General features: G+C 50.5%; 1 protein-coding gene and 1 non-coding gene across 3 annotated transcripts in view; one reads left to right on the forward strand and one right to left on the reverse strand.

The window, feature by feature from the left end:
- Positions 1-17,118, reverse strand: part of TRAF5 (TNF receptor associated factor 5) — a 45,985-nt gene that overhangs the window by 18,839 nt on the left and 10,028 nt on the right.
- Positions 12,516-12,588, forward strand: TRNAG-CCC (transfer RNA glycine (anticodon CCC)). Its single transcript has one exon. It is a non-coding gene; the product is annotated as a tRNA-Gly (tRNA).

A 17,118-nucleotide genomic window follows, 5' to 3' on the forward strand; every position in this document is an offset into this window, starting at 1 on the left:
TCCTTCTGTCGTGACTGTGGAACAGTGACAACCTCCTGCCACTGGAGGGCTCCCGCAGAAGGGAGCCAGATGGCTTTGGGGTGCTCGGGTGAGAGTCTAAACCAGATGACTTTGAGCAGGGTTGTATGAGACTTCAGCTCTTTGTCCATCAAAGAGCTAAATTATCCTTCAGTGGGGCTACATGCTTGGACAAAATACAGCCAAGTGTTAACTACATTCTGAGTAAACTCATTATGGATTTTGCTTCCACTCAGTTGAGAAAACTGAAACAAATGTTGTGTTAACAAGCAAGAATCTTGCATGCCAATATATTTCTTGCAAAATATATAGATATATCACCACCACCAAGCCATACCGTTTCTCACCTGAGCTGAATAAAAGCCCATTAACTGCTTTTCCTTCCAATCTATTCTCCATACTATAGCCAGGGTGATAGTTTCCCAAAAACACTATGAGGGAAGGTTATCTCTCTTCATCATTCCGTAGCTTCCCAGGGCTTCTACGTTAAAGCCAACAATGCAAAGCATACTCCTCACTCAGTAGCTTCCTGGGTGTCCCCTCCCCTTGCTTCATGACTCCAGCCACACAGGCTTTCTTTCTAATATATCATGCTGTCTCTAGCCCCAGGGCCTTTGCACAAGCTGTTGCCTCTGTGCTTCCCCCTATCCCCTTCCATTCCTCTTCACTTAGTTAACTCACATTCGTGTTTCAAATTTCAAGTTTCATATTCTCAGGTAAGCTTTCTCTTCTTCCCCTAATCTGTTAGGAGGCCAATTCACTAGTCTGTAAAACACTTAAAGCTTCCATGGAGTAGCTGGAGGTATGAGTAAGGGTATTTGTGAGGGGTGGAATTTTTGCTATATAATCCTACTGAATTTTTGAACATGAATATATTACCTATCCAAAAATTTAAAAATATACAAAACCAAAACGCTATTCACCCACTGTTGTATCTATCATAGAACTAGGTTCTTTCCCTTCAGAGCAATGCTTGATTTGAGACTGGATATGCATTTGTGTGGTTATTTTATTTATATCTATGGTCCTCTGTGACAAACAGATAGCATCTGGTCTTGCTCACTGTTGCATTTCCAGCCCATAGCACCAAGCCAGGCGTGGAGAACAACTCAGCTATTTGCTGAGTTAATATTATTGAATAGAATTTTTTTCAAAACCCTCAACAGGGCAGCTATAAGCAGTGTTGGCCTCTAACACAGTGATTCTTTTTTTTGGTGGGGTGGGGGAGTAATAGAGGAGGGAAATTAAGAAGTACAAACTTCCAGTTACAAAAATAAATGAGTCATATCACAGTGATTCTTAACCTTTTCTGAGCAAGGACTCCCCCCACCTTTGAAAATCTGATGAAAACTCTAGACCCTTCTACCTATGAAATAGCACAGACACCTCACACCTGGACCTTTAAGGACCCTGGGGACCCCCACTTGTGGCCCCCAGGTTGACAAGAGCTCTGCATGCCCGGCATGCTGCTCCCCTTGGCCCAGTGCCAGGAGTGATGCTCTCTGTGTCCGCAAACGGTGAGAGTATGGGTGGTCCTTGGTGAAAGGACAGAAGTGACGTCCTCCTGTGCGGTTGTGGTACAGGAAGGCCTGGCCTTCAGGCTTGCTTGCTTTGGCCTGTTCTCGGGATCCCTCATGAGTCTCCTGTAGCGGATGAGGTCAGCTGGGCCTGGGAGCAGCTGTGTGTGGCCTGACCACATCGGTGGGAGAGGACCAGCCCTATTCAACCTTCAGCTCTGCCCAGGTCAGCTGCGGCCCTGTCCCACTGCTGCCATGGTCTGAAGCTGGGCTGTGGCCCGGGCAAATGGAGCAGAGAAAGCAACTGACCTCTTTCAGCAAATCAAGCTTTCTCTCTGGACAAGCTTGGCAGACGAGGGGATTTTTTTTTTTCCTCCCACTTATCCTGGGGTTTAAGACCAAAATTCCACCTTTCTCCTCTCTGTATGTGTTTCCTACAGAACTTCAAGGGTGGCAGGTGAGCAGACCAAGATGTGGTTGTTCCCCTTTTAACGTGGTTTACTCTTGAGATTTAACAAAATTTTAGTTATGAAGATGAAGAGGCACAGACCTTGATCTACACACATGACCTGATCACCAAGACTGGAGAACCTATCCCAACTGCCCTGACCTGCCCTGTGTCATCTAGTCCCAAGCAGGAGGACAGCTCGCATTCTCTGCCCCTGGAGGACACTCTCTCGAGACCAGACTCATGTCTGAGTCACAAAGCATTTAAATTTGGGCCCTCACAGAGATACCCTAGAGCAGCAGGCCTGTTTAACTCCAGAACAAGGCAGGAGGATGTACAAAACGCAGTTAGGGTTCCCCTCCACCACATTCTCTCCTCTTTCTCAGCACAAGAATCTAATGCACTCATCTGTGTGTCTGTCCATCTTTCTCTATTTTCCACGCAATTTTGTTAGGAACCCAAAGCCACTCCACAAAATAAAATCCCTTAAGAAATTTGAGGACACCAAAGAGATTTTGTTTATGTGGGTTATATGTATTAATATTTACCATATTTGAGCTTAAAATTGAGAAACTAAAAAAAAAAACTCTTTTAATTAATTCACTTTAAGATAGCAATGGGATTTCCCTGTTGGCTCAGATGGTAAAGAATCTGCCTGCAATGCAGGAGACCTGGGTTCAATCCCTGGGTCGGGAAGATCCCCTGGAGAAGGGAATGGCTTCCCTGGTGGCTCAGTGGTAAAGAACTTGCCTGCTAATGCAGGAGACATAAGAGATGTGGGTTTGATCCCTGGGTTGGGAAGATCCCCTGGAGGAGGTCATGGCAACCCACTCCAGTATTCTTGCCTTGAGAATCCCATGGACAGAGAGACCTGGTGGGCTACAGTCCACAGGGTCACAAAGAGTTGGACACAACTGAAGTGACTTAGCACCCAAGCACACAAGATAATAATGATCCAGTTACATGTTAACATAAATCATATTTTTATGAAAAATAATCATTTTCCAAAAGAAAAAAATTAGTAAGAGTGGCATTTAAAAAAATATATTTTTGCACATCTCTGTTTGGGCTTAAGAGAAGATAGCTGGATATTCATATCTACTCTGCATTCAGTGTTGCATTATCACATGTCACGTAGCTTCTGCACACTCATAAAAGGAGAGTAAAAATGGAAAATGACATCTTAGTATTATTATGCAGACAATTTGCCCATGCAGATCACCTGAAAGGGTCTCAGGGAGCTCCAGGCAATGGTGTAAATGCCAAACATCTGCTCTCCGTGGGGAAAAGTTGCAAGTGAAAGTTGTCAATTCTATGCCAAAACATACCTGAATGACATATGAGCCCACTGGCTGTAGGAAGCCCACATCCTAGGAACAGCCGCTCCAGTACCCTCAGGGCCCCTCAAGTCCACTTTGGGGACCACTGCTCTATCAGGCTGCCCGTTGGCCTGCCCCTTGTCAGTCTTTATTCCGACAGGCCCAGCATGTGACCCTCACAGATAGTCTCCTTCCACCTGCTGAATGGCCCACAGAGGACCACACTCACCCTACCACTGCGTGTCTGGCCCGGCCCTGGTCAGTATGCCTAGGTCATCCAGTGACCTTGTTCACTCTCCAAGATGTTGTCTTGTCCAATATATGTCCTTAAGCAATCAAATTTTCATCTCATTAAACACCCAAAAAAATAAGCACTTGTGTTCTGCTATACAATAAGGACTTGCGATGTTTCAGGGCAATGTTCTTAGCCAAGCAGAACCAAGCAGTAAATTTTCCCAGAGCAGGGTCTGTCTCCTTCCTTTGAAGCTCCATCAGGCCTGTGACTCAGCTCCAAAAATGGAACCGATGCACTGTGCTTGCTGACGTTAGAGAGCCCCAATAATAGAACTATAAAGGCTGATGTTTCTTTGTCTAACAAATACATTTCTCTAACCACTTCAACATTTCCAGCTGGTACTCTGTCATTCCTAGGAGGTTATTTAGTGGAAATGAGTAAGAGCTCCATTTTATTAAAATCTTTCCCCTCTGGGTATAATAGCTTATGTAACAGGAACAGCCAAAGATTTCAGTTCTTATAAATAAGAAAAAAAAATCATCAAAATTACTTTTAGAGCTTGTATATCTCCTTACTGCAGTAAACAGTGCCTTATTCCTGCCATCAATGGAATTATAATGGTCCTCCTACTAAAGAGTTATTAACTCAAACCAAAAAAGACAAGAGAAAATGACACCCCATCTGCTCCCTAAGAACTCATACTGAGTTCCTTTTAAATGTTATTTTTAAGCTTCATAAACTGATGCATCTTTTAGCTGAGAATTTTCTAGAAATTCCAAAGAAAGTCTGTGATGTCGCTATTTAAATTATTTCCTCCCTCTTCCCCTTCCTCCCTTCCCTTCTTTCTTCCTTTCTTAAGACACTTTGTCATGCGCTTTAATATCTGGTAGATCCCGGGCCTCAACTTGACCCCACTGTTCTTCTTCACTTAGATATTTCTTCTTATTCATTTTTGGGGAACACATAATAAATAAACTAACATTCTGAAACAGCATTTGGCTTTTAGTTAGAGTCAAAAGGGCACAAGTCTAGCAGAATTCAGTCTCAGGTGAAAATAGGAAGGTCTGTGTCTGTCTGTCCACACTACCTCCACAGTCTCCCAGCATATCATATAGATTAATGAAGGTTTGGAAAACTGAGGAATGCTTCTATATATCATGTTTTACTTCATAATACATAAGCCCAGGAACTGTCTTCAGGGTTTTCAATTTTTAATCATTGAAAATTCAAGATCAAATCCCAGAGTGAAAAGGGCACTGGACCAGAGACCTGGGCTCAAGCCCTGCTCCGCCACTCACTTGCTGTGACACGTGGGGAGACATCCCAGGGCTTCCTTGTTTGTACATGCCTGCATGGACTCAGCACCTACGTGCCCCAGGCCAGGTCCTGAGAACACGTAGACCTGTGACAACACGTCTGCCCTTGAGGGTCTCTAAGAGGAGCAGCGGAAATCAGACCCGGGAATGATACATGACAACACTTTGGAGGCAAGTCCCATCAAGAGAGATTTAAACAAGCTGCTGGAGCCCAGGTAAGGGGTAGCCCATGTGAGTGGTGTAGCATCACACACCACTTTCTGAGGTGTGTGATGATTCCAGAGAGAAGAAAACATCCCCACTGGTCTTGCAGGAGGAGGAGGCATTTTCTAAAATGAAGTAGATAGAACCATTTCCCAGAGGGTATCACAAAGTTCTGGAGCAGTTTAATGATTAACTGTAGCTGAACTTGGAATTAGGGGAACACACCATTCACCTGCCTGTTGGCTCTCAGATCCACCCTCTGCCCTGATCTGCACTGTGAAGAGAGCTGGCCCCCCAAAACACTGTTTGCAGGGTTCCCTGGCTTCTGGCTCGGTTCAGCCAAGGCGAGACACTGGCAGGAGACTGCAGGGTGGGAGGAACGGAGACGTAGACGGTTGTCCCCTCATCCCTCGGTGCTAGGCAGCATCTCAACAGTGACTGGGCTCCTCCTCGGCTTTCATCCCCACCAATGGCCGCCCTCTCTGTGGACGAGCTCCAGCAGGCAGGTCCCCAGCTCCTAAGCTCTGGAAACACCATCTCCTCTCTTCGTCCCGTCCGTTCTAGAGCGGGTGGGCAGCTTCCCGCCGTGAGTCCTCTTAGAGGGGCCTCACTCCAGGCTCCGTGTGGCTTCCCAGATTCGCCGTCCCCCGTGGTGGAGCCGTTTCCTGTGTAACCGAATCCCCTTCCGGGAGCGCCTCGCGAGGCGCCTGTGAGAGGCGTGTGGTGAGGGGGCAGGGCACGCCGTGAAGACAGGGGGTGCCGGTAAGGAGTCCGGGTTTTCACTCCTTGGTTTTCAACTTTGGGGGGATGACAGACACAGAAGACAGGCCCAGGCGGGGAGCTGAGGGGAGGAAGCACCACAACGGGCCAAAGGAGGATGACGATGGCCTGATCTAAGGCAGGAGCGGAGAGGAGCCATGTTCGTGAAGCGTTTCTGAGAGAAAATGCTAGATTCCGAAACGGGTCTGATGGAAGGGCTGCGGGAGAGGACACGGAGGAGGACCCGCGGGTTCCAGTGCGGAGGACTAAGTGACGAGGGCACCAATGAGACAGGAGGCCGGACGGGAAGCAGAGCAAGTGGAGAATGTGGGGAGAGGCAGAGCCAGGGCCAGCCTCAGGGCAACGGGGATGACTCAGACCAGCCGACCGCTTTCCACCATAAACTACATGGTTCCGAGGAATGGCGACATTTTCTTTGGGCTAAGGATAATTGTTTTATAATTGCACAAGGATATATATATATATATATATACCTTTGTTTTTTTTTTTTTTTTTTTTTACCTTGGCTGTCATTTTAGTGATGACATTTGACATAACAGGTTTATAACTATGTCAGGAACACAGGATCTGGAGAGATAAGACATTCCAGAGCAATAGCTGCGGGGGAGCTCCAGGAAGCTAGTGCGGGAGTCTGCGGTCTGGTCCTGCCCCAGCACAGCCCCTGCTCCCTACTTGGGACCGTTTATTTATTATTCTTGGCCTGTGCTGGGTCTTTGTCGCTGCATGGAGGTCTCTCTGCCCATGGAGGCAACTGCTCCATAAAGGGCTTTTCTTCTTCCTCTTTTGCCGCCTCCTCCTTCCTCCTCCTCTTCCTCTTCTTTTTCCTTTGGTTTTTAGTTCTTGTTTAATTTCCCTGCTAGTCACTCTTCTTCCTGGAAGAGCAGCATCTCAGAACACAAGGGCCAGCAGTGGGGCTACTCTTCAGTCGTGATGTGCGGGCTTCTCATTGCCAGGGCTCCTCTTGTTGCGGAGCACAGGCTCTAGGCATGAAGGCTTCTGTCCTTGTGGCTCCCGGGCCCTCGAACACAGGCTCAGTAGTTGGGGTGCACGGGCTTAGTTGCTCTGCGCCATGTGGGATCTTCCCAGATGGAAGATGGAACCTCTGTCTCCGGCATTGGCAGGCGGATTCTTCACCATTGAGCCAGCAGGGAAGCCCTCTGTTTGAGATTTAATAGGTGCTGCTTCCCCCCAAGGTAACCCCCATTCAGCTGGTATGACCCCACCACCACCCCTCTGTGAGATCCCTAGAACCAATGACTGGATTTGACAACAGTTCCCAGGGGCCAGGGATAGTTGTTAAATGTACCTTGGTGCCTGGGGAAGCAGGGTGGTCTGGGGAAGGTGGGAGAGGCCTGCAGCCCCTCCTGAGGCCTCTTTGTAAGACAGGGTTCTGAGAGTTGAGACACTGCTTCCTGTGGGAGGTGAGACCTGCAGGCCCGGGTGACGAGATGGGGGCACAAAGGCTGGCCAGGTGCCAGGTGGTCCCTGAACCGTGGGCAGCGGATGGGTAGCACCACACTGGCCCATGAAGCTGCCAGTCACAGGATGGGCTGCTGGACGGCAAACTGCCCGTTTCTCAGCTCTGCTCAGGCCTCCCCGTGACCATGAGAAGCCAACCCCCTGAGGGGCACATTTGGCAACAGGGGGCAGGTGCAAATACCTTATTTCCCCAAACCCACCCGAGACCCAGCGACGGGTCCTGGGCTTAAGTTAAGGGAGGGGAGATGGCGGTTAGTGCTGAGGAAAAGTTAAAATGTGGACTCCCAAGATGGGGTGACTCAGGGATATGCCAGAACTTGTGCCCTGGGCAGTGATCTAATAGAATATAGCCACAGCAGGGACAGCCAGACACCCACCCGTGGGAGGACAGGCGGTCCGCTTTCTCAACGTCACATCTGACCCTTGAATTCTGAGATACTGCTCTTCCAGGAAGAAGGGTGACAAGCAGGAAAATTAAAACAACAACAATAACTAAAAACCAAACAAAAAAGAAGAGGAAGAGGAGGAGGGAGGAGGAGGTGGCAAAAGAGGAAAAAGAAAAGCCCTTATGGAGCATGCTGCCTCCACAGGGAGAGAACCGAGATGGGCCCCAAGCTATCCCCAAAGCCTCTGTCTGCAATGGCCCAGAAATCTGCTTCCTCTGAAAGGCAAAAGCCCTCAAGACTACCGCCAGGTCTCTGCTCCAGCCCGCCACCTTCTCTGCCTCTCTGCTGTTCCCACAACCTAACACAACTGCACCACCACCACGTGACCTCTGGGACAGACTGGGTTTCTTTGTTTTTAAAGATTTATCTATTCATCTATTTATGGGTGTGCTGCATCTTCAATGTTATGTGCGAGCTTTTCTCTAGTTGCGGTGGGTGGGGGCTACTCTCTAGCCGTGGTGTGTGGGCTTCTCATTGTGGTGGCTTCTCTTGTGGAACTCAGATTCTAGGGCTTGAGGGCTTCAGTAGTTGTAGCTTCTGGGCTCTAGAGCACAGGCTCAATAGTTGTGGCTCACGTACAAGCTTAGTTGCTCCCAGGCATATGGGGATCTTCCTGGACCAGGGATTGAAGCCATGTCCCCTGCATTGGCAGGAAGACTCTTAACCACTGGACCACCAGGGAAGCCCAGACTGGGTTTATTTTCATTAACCTTGAACCATGAAGGTTAGACCCAGAAGAACGGCCTTGGAGAAACGCAGGCAAAGCGAGGTCTTTTTCCATCAGGTCTAACAGGATGGGAAACCACACAGGAGACCACATAGGAAGCAGGTGACTCCTGCCTGATGACACATGACAACTGGCCCTCAACCCGAGCCGTCCACCCACAGGATGGCCAGCTCTGATGTCACAGAGGCAGAAGGAGAGTGTCTTTTCTTTTCCTTATACTTTTGCAGAAGAGGCTTTTCTTGGATGCAGGATGAAGGATGACGTGGGCATGGTTTTAATTCCTTTGAAGAGAAGTGTGATTTCTCTCCAAGTTGTCAGGAAACCTCTGGTTCCTTATTTTCCTGGCAGAGCAGCAGAGCACCGCTGGTGGAGAGAAGCCAGTGGTCAGGGGCTGAAGGGCACTCCCACCCGGCTCCTGGTTCTAAGGCAGCTGCTGCTTTCATATCAAGTCTCTCTCAGGGAAGCCTTGAAGGGAATTCTCTCTCCTGCTCAGAACCATCCAGAGTCTACCTGCTCCACGTGATGCTGCAGGAGACCTTTGGGATGTGCTTGCTCAGAAGTTAGAACAAGAGGAGAAAGGACCGCTGATCTTCCCACAAGAGCTTCCTTTAGAAGAAACTTTGACTCAGGGATCCTCAGCTTCAGCTCCATGTCCATTGCTGTCCCCACTTCTAGGTCTGGGGTTTGCTTGATGAGCTGCTGGGAGAGGGGGCTGTCCTCATTAGTCTCCAGGCCCCAGAGTCAGCCAAGAGAGCGCACAGAGCCCTCCATCAATGGTTCCTTTTCTGAAGGCACTCCTTCCTTCAGGTGAGAAGACAACTACCTCAGCCCATGGAGACTTGCCTAAATATTCCCAAAACCTTCCTATGTTCTTCTCCTCTTCTCATGTTTCCTCACTCACCTGTTTGCTGTGAATGGACTTGGCTTTTTCCCTTGTAGCTCAAGTCGGTAAAGAGTCTGCCTGCAATGCAGGAGACCCGGGTTCAATCCCTGGGTCGAGATGATCTCCTGGAGAAGGAAAGGCAACCCACTCCAGCATTCTTGCCTGGAGAATCCCATGGACAGAGGAGCCTGGCAGGCTACAGTTCATGGGTTTGCAAGAGTCGGACACAATTTAGCAATTCCACCACAAGTACCCACATTACTACCCCCATGCGCTCACCCAGAAGTGAAAGTGATGAGTATAAGTCTGATGACAGAGTCCTGTGAGCCCACCTCTCCTCCCATGTCCTCTACTCTCCCCCCACACCCCGCTTCAGTCAGCCCTCTTACTAAGACCTTGATAATCTTGTGGGTGGGCACAGCTCATTGCTGACTCACCTTCCCATGCATGCACCAAGGTGGGTTTTCCAGAGACCACACCCCCCCTCCCACCCCACAAGGTGCTGCCCCTTCTCCCCTGGGACCCTTGACTAAGCTCACTGCTTCTCCTCTACCCTTTCTGTTGCAATTTTCTCATGTCTCCATTTCATCCTCCAAACACATTTTCCTCCTCGCTTCACCCAATGCACCCTTTTGAATTCCTGGTTACACTGAAAGGTCTCCCACTAAACACGGTCAATCAGTCACTTGTAAATCATGCTTTTGCTGAGAAACCACTACATGCAGACACTGATGGGGAAAAAGAAATGTAGCATGGGGCGGGGAGGAATCCTCACACCAGCACCACCACCTCATGGCAGGGAGCGGTCTCCAGGCTACTCAGCAACCAGCCCAGCAACACCAGCACCAGCCACCTTCTCCCCTCCCTTCCCCTCCCAACTCCAGAGCCGTCCCTTCAGACGCGTGTCCCTCCTCAGATCATCCACCCACTGCCCTCCCTCTGCTCTTGAACAAGCTGGGGGCCCAAATCACCCGGGTGTCGGGCCCTACTACGTAAGCGGTTTGGAAAAGCACGTTGTGTTCAGTTGGTGATCTAAACTCTAAACCATAACCACAGAATCAGACCTGCCACCTGGCCTCTCCCAACCTGGAGCCCTCTTGCCCTTTATGTGGCATTTGGCACTTCCTTCTCAGAACTCCCCTGGGGACACTGTATTTTTGCTTCCCCTCCCACCCCAGACCACACCTCCGGGTGGCTCCCTGCAGGGCTCACCCTCTGCCCTTAGTTCCTGCCACAACTCCCACCTCTCCTCATTTGAAAGGCTCCCCCATCCTCAGCCAGACTGTACTTCCGAGTGTGGGTGAGGGTCCCTGCTTCAGCGAGTCACTGGGCTACCATCTCAGACTTAGCTCTCTCTCTCTCCCTTCCTGATGGTCCTTTTTCTCCTAAAGACAGGCAGGCAGAGCACACGCTCTCAGAAAGTGATGGAGACTTCCAGCGGCCCCACAAGTGAAGTGACACGGGAGCTTGGGAACAAAGCCAAAGAATAGCAGTTCAGATTTTAGCGTGGGACTTCAAAGCATGTTGAAGTGAGGACTGTGACAGGTCCTACCCTCCATGGCCTAAGGGTTCTCTAAGGAAAGAGGAGAGACTGGGACCACGGCTCGTCAGGCTACAGAACAGACATGCCAAGAAGGATCCAGAAACCCTGACCTGACCTTTCAGTGACTTTTAGCTACCAAAAGCCAACCTCATTTGAGCTGGGCCTCAGCTTCCCACAAAGCTCATGCACATCTGCCATTGTATTCAGTTCGTATCTCCAAAGCTGACCACAGACCAGTGACATTCTGTCAGCTGCCAAAAGCGCCCAGAGCTCTGGGAGAGTCTGTGGCTGGGGCATGAGTCAATGGCCTGGGAGAGGCAGACAGGCAATCCCCTGACCAGCGGCCTGGGGAGGAAGCAGATGGGACCAAATGTGGTCCTCTCGGCCCAGCTCCAGGGAGAGAAGCTTCCCGAGGCCCACCACCCCAGGTGCCCAGCCCACACATGAGAGTCCGCTCAGTTCAATGCTTGATGTCAGGCTATTGGGACCTATGGGCTTGATCAGGACGACAGAGAGGGGAAGTGGGTGGGGAGCCCGGAAAGGGGACCCAAGAGAAGAAGACAGAATCTGAAGAGTGGCTTCCCACAACTGAGCCAGTCAGCTGTGGAGGGTACTTAAGGGTTATCAGATGAACAAAAGTGTCACAGTTTTTCAGAAACAGCGAACCTGTCAAACCAAATGTCAGGAAGAAACATCAATACATAAAGGATGGTATAGAGGAACTGGTCTGGTTAAACAAGGCTTGTTGGGTTTCCTACAGTCTACACCCCTCTGGCAGCTCTTACGGTAATCAGTCGTAGGGGTTCCACAGTTTGATCTTTTTTTCAAGTTAATAATACCTTACCTGCACAAGGACTTTGCAGTTTGTACTTTCACAAACAAGATCACACCCAGTCCTCATACGAACCCCATGGGGGAAATCACAGTCATGTTTCTGATGAAGTACTTGAGGCCCCAAGTTGTGAAGTACCTATGCCCCCAAATTACACAGCCAACATGTGATGCAGTGGGAATCTGAATCTAGGCTTTCTGCCTCCAAATCCAGTGCTGTTTACTTCATGTCATGGCTGGAAGAAAAGGTATCACATCCCAACTGGTACCAAAAAGGAGGTGTGGAATGACAGGCAGTGCAGCCTGATGGTTAGAGACCAGCTCTGGAACCAGACCACTGGGGTCCAACCTCTTCTGCCATTCACTTTCCTGTGTCACCTTTTCTTCATCTAGAAGATAGGACACTAAAGGCACCTGCCTTTAAGGCTAACTCTAATCCTGAGTTAGGATTAGATGTGTTGATCCACATAAATTACCAGCACACAGTGTCTGGCACAAAAATAAACACTTCGTATCCATGTCTGTCCATTCTTCACTCCTGGCCAGCATTTATTCAGTGCCTGCTGCATGCAGAGGTCTGACTCTCATTCTATTGTGGGAAAGGGTGCAGTGGGACAGGACCCCAAGTTCCTATTTCCAAGGGGTTTTCAATTCAGTGGGGAGCATACCTAGGTGCCAAGCACAGCAACAGTTTCCAGAGTGGCTCGGTCCCTGGATGCTCTGCTAAGAATGTGCCCTGGGGCATGATCAAAATGTTGGCTTGGGGAATTCCCTGGTGGTCCAGTGGCTAAGACTCCGTGCTCCCAATGCAGAAGGCCTGGGTTCGATCCCCAGTCAGGGAACTAGATCCCACATGCTACAACTAAGACCCAGCACAACCAAATAAATAAAATATTAAAAAAAAATACTGGCTTGGACAGAAACAGACCTTTGTTTTGGGGTCCCATTTGTTACAATAATTTGTTCTGTGTTTAATCGCTCAGTCATGTCCAACTCTTTGCAATACCACGGACTGTAGCCCACCAGGCTCCCCTGTCTACGGGGATTCTCCAGGCAAGAATAGGGTTGCCATGCCCTCCTCCAAGGAATCTTCCCAACCCAGGGATCAAGCCCAGGTCTCCCGCATTGCAGGCAGATTCTTTACTGTCTGAGCAGCCAGGGAAGCCCAAGAATACTGAAGTGGGATTCTCCAAGGGGAAATCCAGGGATTGAACCATCATCTCTTATGTCTCCTGCATCGGCAGGCAGGTTCTTTACCACTAGCGCCACCTAAGGAAATCCACAATAGTTTAGAGTGCCCTAATTAACATGTTTTAGAATCAGGATCCCTCCGTAGTACCCAGAAGTCTACCTTTTTGACAAGTTCCCGGGCTCGATTCTAGCCCATTACAGTGTGACATGTGCTGGCTTCCAGATCACCTTCTCCTCGCTGGCCATGCCTCACTGCCCCACCTCTCGGGCACCTGGCCTGGTGCTTCCATCTACACTGGTGCTCTTGTGAGCTCATCGGGGCTCAGATGTCATCTAAGGCCGACAATTTCCTGGTTCCTATCTGCAGGCTGGGTCCCCATCCTGAATATGAGTCATCCTGAATGCCTAGTCCAGAGCTCCACATTTATTCATTAAGCATCTCAAACGTGAGACATCTGGCCTTCCTCCGTCCCCATCCAGCTGGCTCCTCCCACTACCTTCCCCCAGCTCAGTAAACGGGCACCACCAATCCCCCTGAAGCTTGGACCAAGAGCTGTGAAGTCATCCTTGGCTCCTCCCACTCTCCATCCCACAACACCAAATCCTATTGGCTGTTCCTCCAAACATACCTACCCATGTCTCATTACTGTCAGCGTAACCATCCCGGTCTAAGTCACCGTCATCCTCACTGGATACAGCCCTTGTCCCCTGGCTGGTCTCTTCCTCTGCCTCTGTCCCTTCACAGTGTGTTCACAACCCAGCAGTCAGAGTCAGATATGTGTCCCTCCTCTGCCCCAAGGACCCCATCTTACTCAGGGTGTGAGCCGGTGTCCTCAGAGTTCTGTGACCTGGTCTCCATTCTCTGTCTCCATTTCCCAGGACACACTCCAGTCGCACGAGCCTGGCTCTCTCTTGAGTGGCAGATGCGCCTCCTGCGTGCTATCCCCCTGCTGGAACACTTGCACCCCCGACCCCTGAATAGCGCATTCCTCACTTCCCTGCTCAAACATGAGCTCACAGGAGAGGACTTCGCAACCCACCTGGAATCATAACATCCCAGCAGCCCCCTAGCCTGCTGCATTCCTCCCCAAAGCACTTATTACCACGCAGCATGCCAGGTGCTTGCTCCTTTACTACCTTCCTGCCAGAATATAAGCTCTGTGAGGGCGGGAATGTTTCTTCTGCCTCCGGCAATGTTTCTTCTGCTTCTGAAGGTAAGCAATACTTAGAACAGGGCACATGCTGGGTGATCAGTAAGAACTCACGGGAAGACTGAACAACAGCCTCAAGAGTTTCTGGAGGAGGCAGGACAGGCTCTCTCCCACTGAGCGTGCTTCCCAGGGCCTGACACTCCGTTCTGAGTCCTGGCAGTCTACCGGTCACAGCTGGAGAAGGCAAAGCTGGCCGATGATGGGCACTTGGTGGGCAGTGGGGTAGTGGGCATGAGGAGGTGGGTGGAAGATTAGAGCCTCAACAGTGCTCCTTGGTCCCACCAGCATGAAGCAGCCCCTGGGTGGGCAGCAGGTACGTGGGAAGGAGGGAAAATGCTGAGAAGGACGTTCTTGTTTTTGTTTATTAAAAAAATAGGTATGGGGTCCTCACCGAGGCATCTCACAAGGTTCTAGAGATTCAAAATCACGTTGGCTCGAGTCCTTCACCAGAGACTTCTTTCAGGAGAACAGGTCACAGGGCTCTGGGCCAGCTTGCCTTTCAGCTCACTCTCTTGTTTCCAACATCTGTTGCAAACCTCTCTTCTCTCCACAGACCTTGATCACATCTCCCTCCATCTCACCGGGAAACTTCTCTTCCTACTGCACAGAAAACAGACGTCTTCCGACCAAAGCTACCTCCACTTCCTGCCACTGAGCAGAGCCTGCACACTCTGTCCCCCTGTGTGGGTGGAGGGGGGCTGCTCCACGGCCCACACGCCCTCGCAGAGGCGGCGTCTGCACCAGGCTCTCCTCATGCCCGAGACTTCAGCCTCCTCCCTTCAGCCTCTCTTGTTCAGCTGCCTCCTTCCTTGGCACTCACACAAGCACAGGTCTCTTCTCACAGGCAAGCCACCTTCCAAATTCCCACTCTCACATTTGCCTAAGAAGCTCGAGCTTGCCTTCTCCTCCCAGCCAAACCACCTGACACCGCCCCCACCCACCCACCTCATGCAGTGGAGTGACCATCCCCACCGGCCTCTGGTCAAACCGATCCATCCAATCCTCAGCCCACTCGGGCCTGGCTTACACCCCCACCAAGCACCCCATGCTGCTCTCACCCAGGGCCCAGGGACTTCCGGGTCACTTAAGCCAGTAGTCAATTTCCCATCTTTATCTCAGCTGGCTTCCCAGCTACATCAGATATTAGTGACCCCAACCCCCACCCTCACCCCAAATGCACACTTTAAAACACTCTTTCCCTTTAGCGTCCCCGAAACCAGTGTCCTGCCATCAAAGATCACAAACAAACTAACCGCTCCCCAGTGTCCCCACTGCATCTGGACCCACATGGGCTACTGCCCACCTGGCGTCTCCTTTTCAGTGTTTCACAGGCACCCCAGCGCCAACACACCTAAAACGGTACTGATGTCTCCTCTCTGCAGGGCTCCGTCTCCATGAAGGGCCACTTTTTATCCTGCTGTAGTGGCCAGACAACTGGAATCATCCCTGGCAGCGCCTTCTCTCCCCCTCCAACACCCAGTTCACACCACCCTCCCATCTGCACCGGTCTCCTGCTATGGGCCTCCCCTCTTAAAGCGGGTCTACCCCACTCATTGCTCCCCGCCCCCCCCCCCCCCACCCCAGGCATCCCCCACACAGCAGCCTGACGGGCCTTTGAAAAAGTCAAGGTGTTCTTACTCCCACAGACTTTCCACCGACTCCCATCACTCTCAGGGTTCCAAACCCTTCATGGAGCTAACCACGGCCCCGCCCACTTCTCCAGGGCATCTCCCTCCCCACCCCTTATTCTCTAGCCTCTCTGGCTTTTTTTTTTTTTTTTTTGCCATTCCTCACAGGAGTGGAGACCCTTCTTTCCCCCAGCCCTCATCCTAAGACTGGTCTCCCTTCGTTCACGCTCTTGCCTCTGCTCTGGAAACATCCCTTCCCCGACCCCCACCTCTCACTGAACTCAAGTCATCCGAGCCCAGCTTAAGCCTCGCTATGCAGCGAAGCCTCACAGGCCCCTTTAGCCAGCTTGGCCCCCTTCTTCCTCAGCACAAACCCATCATCACACTGTACTTCTCCTTCATCGCACTTCTGAGTACACTCATTTTTAAGGTGATTATCTGTTCAATATCAGTCTGTATCCATACATGGAAAGCAGGGCTGGGACTGTGTCTCGAGCAAGCACTCGAATATCTGAGTAAATGAACAGCTGCCCCTTTGGGTGCCTGCAATGTGCTAGATACTGTGGCTAGCTGCTTCCTAGTTGCACGTACTCTGCACAGCAGCCCGGTGAAGGATAGGCACTACTTTCATGACTCATGCTCACCTTTTACAGATCAGGTCTTGAAGCTCAGGGAGCTCGAAGAGCATGATCAGGTGACACAGCTGCCGACTGCCGGGCCAGGACTCGACCTCAGGCTTGTCTCCTATCAAAGCCATTGCACCACGCTTCCCTCCATGCCCTCCGTGGTCACTCACAGCCCTGGACATAGCAGGCGCTCAACCAAGCAGGGTGGATACCTACTAAGTCATCACACTTGATCCTCACAGTCACCCTGGAAATCTACAAACAAGAACTACGACTCTCCTTTTCCAAATAGGAAAATGAAGTTTGCGGGATCCAAAGGGTCACCTAGCAGTAGGTGGCCATGTTGGGCTCGAACCCAGGTCTTCTGGCCCCTCACGTAGGGGGATTCTCTCTGTAGCATAATTATAGTTAGGCACTGAGGTGGGATTAGTTAGGGACCGATGCTGAAGCTGAAACTCCAGAACTTTGGCCACCTAAAGCAAAGACCTGACTCCTTGGAAGAGACCCTGATGCTGGGAAATACTGAAGGCAGGAGGAGAAGTGGACAACGGAGGATGAGATGGTCAGATGGCATCACCTACTCAATGCACATGAATTTGAGTAAGCTTCGGGAGTTGGTGATGGACAGGGAAGCCTGGCATGCTACAGTCCATGGTATCACAAAGAGATGGACAAAACTGAGCGACTGAACTGACTGAGGTAGGATTATGCAGGGA

The sequence above is a fragment of the Bos taurus genome, chromosome 16, assembly GCF_002263795.3.
Source record: "Bos taurus isolate L1 Dominette 01449 registration number 42190680 breed Hereford chromosome 16, ARS-UCD2.0, whole genome shotgun sequence".
Lineage (NCBI taxonomy): Eukaryota > Metazoa > Chordata > Mammalia > Artiodactyla > Bovidae > Bos > Bos taurus.